Here is a 9,002-nt window from a genome sequence, read left to right as displayed (position 1 = left end):
CTCCCCACATTCTCTCTCTGCCCACATCCTCTCTCTCTCGCTCTCTCCCTCCCCACATTCTCTCTCTCTCCCTCTCCACATTCTCTCTCTCTCTCTCCCTCCCACCCCACATTCTCTCTCTCTCTTCCTCCCCACATTCTCTCTCTCTCTGCCTTCCGACATTCTCTCTCTCTCTCTCCCTCCCCACATTCTCTCTCTCTCTCTCCCTTCCGACATTCTCTCTCTCTCTCACTCTCCCTCCCCACATTCTCTCTCTCTCTGCCTTCCAACTTTCTCTCTCTCCCTGTCTCTCTCCCTCCCCACATTCATTCTCTCTCTCTCACCACATTCTCTCTCTCTCTCTCCCTCCCCACATTCTCTCTTTCTCTCTCTCTCTCCCCACATTCTCTCTCTTCTTCCCCACATTCTCTCTCTCTCCATCCCCACATTCTCTCTCTCTCTCTCGCTCCCTCTCCACATTCTCTCTCTCTCTCTCTCTCTGCCTCCCCACATTCTCTCTCTCTCTCCCTCCCCACATTCTCTCTCTATCCCTCCCCACATTCTCTCTCTCTCTCTCCTTCCCCATATTCTCTCCCTCTCTCCCTCCCCACATTCTCTCTCTCGCTCCCTCCCCACATTCTCTCTCTCCCTCCCCAAATTCTCCCACTCTCCCTACATTCTCTCTCTCTCTCCCTCCCCACATTCTCTCTCTCTCCCCACATTCTCTCTCCCCACATTCTCTCTCTCTCCCTCCCCACATTCTCTCTCTCTCTTTCTCCACACATTCTAACTCTCTCCCTCCCCACATTCTCTCTCTCTCCCTTCCGACATTCTCTCTCTCACTTCCTCTCCCTCCCCACATTCACTCTCTCTCTTTCTCCACACATTCTCTCTCTCTCCCTCCCCACATTCTCTCTCTCTCTCACTTCCAACTTTCTCTCTCTCCCTGTCTCTCTCCCTCCCCACATTCACTCTCTCTCCCTCCCCACACACTCTCTCTCTCTCACCACATTCTCCCTCTCTCTCTCTCTCCCCACATTCTCTCTCTCTCTCCCCACATTCTCTCTATTCTTCCCCACATTCTCTCCCTCTCCCTCCCCACATTCTCTCTCTCTCTCTCGCTCCCTCTCCACATTGTCTCTCTCTCTCTCCCTCCCCACATTCTCTCTCTCTCCCTCCCCACATTCTCTCTCTCTCACCATCCCTCCCCACATTCTCTCTCCCTCCCCACATTCTCTCTCTATCCCTCCCCACATTCTCTCTCTCTCTCTCCCTCCCCATATTCTCTCTCTCTCTCCCTCCCCACATTCTCTCTCTCTCCCTCCCCACATTCTCTCTCTCCCTCCCTACATTCTCCCATTCTCCCCACATTCTCTCTCTCTCTCTGTCTGTCTCTCACTTTCCCCACATTCTCTCTCTGTCTCTCCCTCCACACATTCTCTCTCTCACCCCACATTCTTTTTCTCTCGCCATCCCCACATTCTCTCCCTCCCCACATTCTCTCTCTCTCCCTCCCTCCCCACATTCTCTCTCTCCCTCTCTCTCCCCACGTTCTCTCTCTCTCTCACTCCCTCCCCAAATTCTCTCTCTCTCCTTCCCTCCCCACATTCTCTCTCTCCCCACATTCTCTCTCTCCCTCCCCACATTCTCTCTCTCTCTCTCTCCCCACATTCTCTCTCTCCCCACATGCTCTCTCTCTCACCATCCCTGCCCACATTCTCTCTCTCTCTCTCCCTCCCCATATTCTCTCTCTCTCTCCCTCCCCATATTCTCTCTCTCTCCCTCCCCACATTCTCTCTCTCCCTCCCCACATTCTCTCTCTCTCACCATCCCTCCCCACATTCTCTCTATCTCTCTCTCTCCCCACATTCTCTCTCTTTCTCTCTCTCACTCCTCACATTCTCTCTCTCTCACCATCCCGCCCCACATTCTCTCTATTTCTCTCTCTCCCCACATTCTCTCTCTTTCTCTCTCTCACTCCTAACATTCTCTCTCCCTCCCCACATTCTCTCTCTCTCCCTCCCCACATTCTCTCTCTATCCCTCCCCACATTCTCTCTCTCTCTCTCCCTCCCCAGATTCTCTCTCTCTCTCCCTCCCCACATTCTCTCTCTCTCTCTCTCCCCCCCACATTCTCTCTCTTTCTCTCTCTCTCTCCCCACATTCTCTCTCTTCTTCCCCACATTCTTTCTCTCTCCCTCCCCACATTCTCTCTCTCTCTCCCTCCCCACATTCTCTCTCTCCCTCCCCACATTCTCCCACTCTCCCACACATTCACTCTCTCTCTCTGTCTGTCTCTCACTCTCCCCACATTCTCTCTCTCTCCCCACATTCTCTCTCTCTCTCTCTCCCTCCCCACATTCTCTCTCTATCCCTCCCCACATTCTCTCTCTCTCTCTCTCCCTCCCCATATTCTCTCTCTCTCTCCCTCCCCACATTCTCTCTCTCTCCCTCCCCACATTCATTCTCTCCCTCCCCACATGCTCTCTTTCTCCCCACATTCTCTCTCTCCCTCCCCACATTCTCCCACTCTCCCCACATTCTCTCTCTCTCTCTGTCTGTCTCTCACTCTACGCACATTCTCTCTCTCTCCCCACATTCTCTCTCTCTCCCTCCACACATTCTCTCTCCCTCCCTCCCCACATTCCCTCTCACTCTCTCTCCCTCCCATGTTCTCTCTCTCTCCCTCCCTCCCCACAGTCTCTCTCTCCCTCTCCTTCCCCACGTTCTCTCTCTCTCTCCCCACATTCTCTCTCTCTCTCCCCCTCCCCACATTCTCTCTCTCTCCCTCCCTCCCCACAGTCTCTCTCTCCCTCTCCCTCCCCACGTTCTATCTCTCTCTCTCACTCCCTCCCCAAATTCTCTCTCTCTCCTTCCCTCCCCACATTCTTTCTCTCCCCACATTCTCTCCCTCCCCACATTCTCACTCTCCCCAATTTCTGTCCCTCCCCACATTCTCTCTCCCCAAATTCTCTCTCTCTCCTTCCCTCCCCACATTCTCTCTCTCCCCACATTCTCTCTCTCCCTCTCCCTCCCCACGTTCTCTCTCTCTCTCTCACTCCCTCCCCAAATTCTCTCTCTCTCCTTCCCTCCCCACATTCTCTCTCTCCCCACATTCTCTCCCTCCCCACGTTCTCTCTCTCTCTCTCCCTCCCTACAGTCTCTCTCTCCCTCTCCCTCCCCACATTCTCTCTCTCTCCCCCTCCCCAAGTTCTCTCTCTCCCCACATTCTCTCTCTCTCCCCCTCCCCACGTTCTCTCTCTCCCTCTCCCTCCCCACAGTCTCTCTCTCCCTCTCCCTCCCCACATTCTCTCTCTCCCCCTCCCCACAGTCTCTCTCTCCCTCTCCCTCCCCACATTCTCTCTCTCTCTCTCACTCCCTCCCCAAATTCTCTCTCTCTCCTTCCCTCCCAACATTCTCTCTCTCCCCACATTCTCTCTCTCCCTCTCCCTCCCCACGTTCTCTCTCTCTCTCTCACTCCCTCCCCAAATTCTCTGTCTCTCCTTCCCTCCCCACATTCTCTCCCTCCCCACATTCTCTCTCCCCAAATTCTCTCCCTCTCCTTCCCTCCCCACATTCTCTCTTTCCCCACATTCTCTCTCTCTCTCTCCCTCCCCAAATTCTCTCTCTCTCCCTCCCTCCCATATTCTCTCTCTCCCTCTCCCTCCCCACGTTCCCTCTCGCTCTCTCCTTCCCCACATTTTCTCTCTCCCTCTCGCTCCCCACGTTGTCTCTCTCTCTCACTCCCTCCCCACATTCACTCTCCCCACATTCTCTCTCTCTCCCTCCCCACATTCTCTCTCTCTCTCTCCCACCCCACATTCTCTCTCTCTCCCTCCCTACATTCACTCTCTTTCTCTCTCTCCCCATATTCCCTCTCTCTCTCTCTCCCTCCTCACCTCCTCTCTCTATCTCTCTGTCTTCCTCCCCACATTCTCTCTTTCTCTCCCTCCCCACATTCTCTCTCTCTTTCCATTCCCACATTCTCTCTCTTTCTCTCCCTCCCTACATTCTCTCTCTCTCTCTTTCCCTTCCCACATTCTCTCTCTTTCTCTCCCTCCCCACATACACTCTCTCTCTCCCTCCCTCCCCACATTCTCTCTCTCTCCCCTCCCTCCCCACATTCTCTCTCTCTCTCTCCATCTCTACATTCTCTCTCTCAATCTCCCTCCCCACGTTCTCTCTCTCTCCCTCCCCACATTCTCTCTCTCTCTCCCTACCGACATTCTCTCTCTCTGTCCCTCCCCACATTCTCTCTCTCTCTCTCCATCCCTACATTCTCTCTCTCAATCTCCCTCCCCACGTTCTCTCTCTCTCTCTCCACACATTCTCTCTCTCTCTACCTCCCACGTTCTCTCTCTCTCTCTCTCCCTCCCCACATTCTCTCCCTCTCTCTCTCTTCCCACATTCTCTCTCTCTCTCCCTCCCCAAATTCTCTCACTCTCCGCACATTCTCTCTCTCTCTCTCTCTCCCCACCTTCTCTCTCTCTCTCTCCCTCCCCACAGTCTCTCTCTCCCTCTCCCTCCCCACATTCTCTCTCTCTCTCTCCCCCTCCCCACAGTCTCTCTCTCCCTCTCCCTCCCCACGTTCTCTCTCTCTCTCTCACTCCCTCCCCAAATTCTCTCTCTCTCCTTCCCTCCCCACATTCTCTCTCTCCCCACATTCTCTCTCTCCCTCTCCCTCCCCACGTTCTCTATCTCTCTCTCACTCCCTCCCCAAATTCTCTCTCTCTCCTTCCCTCCCCACATTCTCTCCCTCCCCACATTCTCTCTCCCCAAATTCTCTCCCTCTCCTTCCCTCCCCACATTCTCTCTCTCCCCACATTCTCTCTCTCTCTCTCCCTCCCCACATTCTCTCTCTCTCCCTCCCTCCCACATTCTCTCTCTCCCTCTCCCTCCCCACGTTCCCTCTCGCTCTCTCCTTCCGCACATTCTCTCTCTCCCTCTCCCTCCCCACATTGCCTCTCTCTCTCACTCCCTCCCCACATTCACTCTCCCACATTCTCACTCTCTCCCTCCCCACATTCTCTCTCTCTCCCTCCCCACATTCTCTCTCTCTCCCTCCCCACATTCACTCTCTTTCTCTCTCTCCCCATATTCTCTCTCTCTCTCTCTCCCTCCTCACATCCTCTCTCTATCTCTCTGTCTTCCTCCCCACATTCTCTCTTTCTCTCCCTCCCCACATTCTCTCTCTCTTTCCCTCCCCACATTCTTTCTCTTTCTCTCCCTCACTACATTCTCTCTCTCTCTCTCTCTTTCCCTTCCCACATTCTCTCTCTTTCTCTCCCTCCCCACATTCACTCTCTCCCCCCCTCCCTACCCACATTCTCTCTCTCTCCCTCCCTCCCCACATTCACGCTCTCTCTCCATACCGACATTCTCTCTCTCTGTCCCTCCCCACATTCTCTCTCTCTCCCTCCCCACATTCTCTCTCTCTCTCCACACATTCTCTCTCTCTCTACCTCCCACGTTCTCTCTCTCTCTCTCTCCCTCCCCACATTCTCTCCTTCTCTCTCTCTTCCCACATTCTCTCTCTCCCTCCCCAAATTCTCTCTCTCTCCCAACATTCTCACCCTCTCTCCCTCCCACATTCTCTCTCTCTCTCTCTCTCTCTCACCACATTCTCTCTCTCTCTCTCTGCCTCCCACATTCTCTCTCTCCCTCCACCATCTCTCCACCTCCCTCCCCACATTCTCTCTCTCACCACATTCTCTCTCTCGCTCTCTCCCTCCCACCCCACATTCTCTCTCTCTCTCCCTCCCCACATTCTCTCTCTCTTCCTCCCCACATTCTCTCTCTCTTCCCCACATTCTCTCACTCTCTTCCTCCCCACATTCTCTCTCTCTTCCCCCACATTCTCTCTCTCTCTCTCTCTCCCTCTCCACATTCTCTCTCGCTCTCTCTCTCTCAACATTCTCTCTCTCTCTCTCCCTACATTCTCTCTCAATCTCTCCCTCCCCACATCCTCTCTCTCTCTCCCTCGCCACATTCTCTCTCTCTCCTTCCCCACATTATCTCTCTCTCTCCCTCCCCACATTCTCTCTCTCCCTTTGTCCACATTCTCTCGCTCTCTCCCTCCCCACATTCTCTCTCTCTCTCCACACATTCTCTCTCTCCACATTCTCTCTGTCTCTCTCCCTCCCCACATTCTCTCCCTCTGTCCCCACATTCTCTCTCTCTCCCTCTCTCCCCCCACATTCTCTCTCTTTCTCTCTCTCCCCACATTCTCTCCCTCCCTCCCCATTCTCTCTCTCTCCCTCCTGACATTCTCTCCCTCCCTCCCCACATTCTCTCTCTCCCTCCCCACATTCTCTCTCTCATTCTCCCTCCTCACATTCTCTCTCTCTCCCTCTCCCTCCCCACATTCTCTCTCTCCCTCCCCACATTCTCTCTCTCCCTCCCCACATTCTCTCTCTCTCCCTTTCCGTCCCCACATTCTCTCTCTCCCTCCCCACATTGTCTCTCTCATTCTCCCTCCTCACATTCTCTCTCTCTTTCTCTCCCTCCCCACATTCTCTCTCTCCCTCCCCACATTCTCGCTCTCATTCTCCCTCCCGACATTCTCACTCTCTCTCCCTCCCCACATTATCTCTCTCTCTCACCACATTCTCTCTCTGTCTCTCTCTCTCCCCCCACGATCTCTCTCTCTCCCTCCCCACATTCTCCCTCTCTCTCACCACATTCTCTCTCTCTCTCCCTCCCACCCCACATTCTCTCTCTCTCTTCCTCCCCACATTCTCTCTCTCTTTCCCCACATTCTCTCTCTCTCTTCCTCCCCACATTCTCGCTCTCTTCCCCCACATTCTCTCTCTCTCCCTCCCCACATTCTCTCTCTCTCTCCCTCTCCACATTCTCTCTCTCTCTCTCCCTCCCCACATTCTCTCTCTCTCCCTCCCCACATTCTCTCTCTCTCCCTCAACACATTCTCTCTCTCTCCCCATATTCTCTCTCTCTCCCTCCCCACATTCTCTCTCTCTCTCTCCCTCCCCACATTCTCTCTCCCTCCCCACATTCTCATCTCTCTCCCTCCCCACATTATCTCTCTCTCCCTCTCCCTCCCCACATTCTCTCTCTCCCTCTGTTCACATTCTCTGGCTCTCTCCCTCCCCACATTCTCTCTCTCTCACTCCCTCCCCACATTCTCTCTCTCTCTCTCCCCACATTCTCTCTCTCCACATTCTCTCTCTCTCTCTCCCTCACCACATTCTCTCTCTCCCTCCCCACATTCTCTCTCTCTCCCTCCCCACATTCTCTCTCTCTCCCTCCCCACATTCTCTCTCTCTCTCTCCCCTCCCCACATTCTCTCTCTCCCTCCCCACATTCTCTCTCTCTCTCTCTCTCCCCACATTCTCTCTCTCCCCACATTCTCTCTCTTTCTCTCTCTCACTCCCCACATTCTATCTCCCTCCCCACATTCTCTCTCGCTCCCTCCCCACATTCTCTCTCTCCCCACATTCTCTCTCTGCCCACATCCTCTCTCTCTCGCTCTCTCCCTCCCCACATTCTCTCTCTCTCCCTCTCCACATTCTCTCTCTCTCTCTCCCTCCCACCCCACATTCTCTCTCTCTCTTCCTCCCCACATTCTCTCTCTCTCTGCCTTCCGACATTCTCTCTCTCTCTCTCCCTCCCCACATTCTCTCTCTCTCTCTCCCTTCCGACATTCTCTCTCTCTCTCACTCTCCCTCCCCACATTCTCTCTCTCTCTGCCTTCCAAATTTCTCTCTCTCCCTGTCTCTCTCCCTCCCCACATTCATTCTCTCTCTCTCACCACATTCTCTCTCTCTCTCTCCCTCCCCACATTCTCTCTTTCTCTCTCTCTCTCCCCACATTCTCTCTCTTCTTCCCCACATTCTCTCTCTCTCCATCCCCACATTCTCTCTCTCTCTCTCGCTCCCTCTCCACATTCTCTCTCTCTCTCTCTGCCTCCCCACATTCTCTCTCTCTCTCCCTCCCCACATTCTCTCTCTATCCCTCCCCACATTCTCTCTCTCTCTCTCCTTCCCCATATTCTCTCCCTCTCTCCCTCCCCACATTCTCTCTCTCGCTCCCTCCCCACATTCTCTCTCTCCCTCCCCAAATTCTCCCACTCTCCCTACATTCTCTCTCTCTCTCCCTCCCCACATTCTCTCTCTCTCCCCACATTCTCTCTCCCCACATTCTCTCTCTCTCCCTCCCCACATTCTCTCTCTCTCTTTCTCCACACATTCTAACTCTCTCCCTCCCCACATTCTCTCTCTCTCCCTTCCGACATTCTCTCTCTCACTTCCTCTCCCTCCCCACATTCACTCTCTCTCTTTCTCCACACATTTTCTCTCTCTCCCTCCCCACATTCTCTCTCTCTCTCACTTCCAACTTTCTCTCTCTCCCTGTCTCTCTCCCTCCCCACATTCACTCTCTCTCCCTCCCCACACACTCTCTCTCTCTCACCACATTCTCCCTCTCTCTCTCTCTCCCCACATTCTCTCTCTCTCTCCCCACATTCTCTCTATTCTTCCCCACATTCTCTCCCTCTCCCTCCCCACATTCTCTCTCTCTCTCTCGCTCCCTCTCCACATTGTCTCTCTCTCTCTCCCTCCCCACATTCTCTCTCTCTCCCTCCCCACATTCTCTCTCTCTCACCATCCCTCCCCACATTCTCTCTCCCTCCCCACATTCTCTCTCTATCCCTCCCCACATTCTCTCTCTCTCTCTCCCTCCCCATATTCTCTCTCTCTCTCCCTCCCCACATTCTCTCTCTCTCCCTCCCCACATTCTCTCTCTCCCTCCCTACATTTTCCCATTCTCCCCACATTCTCTCTCTCTCTCTGTCTGTCTCTCACTTTCCCCACATTCTCTCTCTGTCTCTCCCTCCACACATTCTCTCTCTCACCCCACATTCTCTTTCTCTCGCCATCCCCACATTCTCTCCCTCCCCACATTCTCTCTCTCTCCCTCCCTCCCCACATTCTCTCTCTCCCTCTCTCTCCCCACGTTCTCTCTATCTCTCACTCCCTCCCCAAATTCTCTCTCTCTCCTTCCCTCCCC

Source organism: Scyliorhinus torazame, chromosome 23 (genome assembly GCF_047496885.1).
Source record: "Scyliorhinus torazame isolate Kashiwa2021f chromosome 23, sScyTor2.1, whole genome shotgun sequence".
NCBI classification, from domain to species: Eukaryota; Metazoa; Chordata; class Chondrichthyes; order Carcharhiniformes; family Scyliorhinidae; genus Scyliorhinus; species Scyliorhinus torazame.
The sequence above is the reverse complement of the archived record's forward strand: the minus strand, read 5'-3'. Positions refer to the sequence as shown.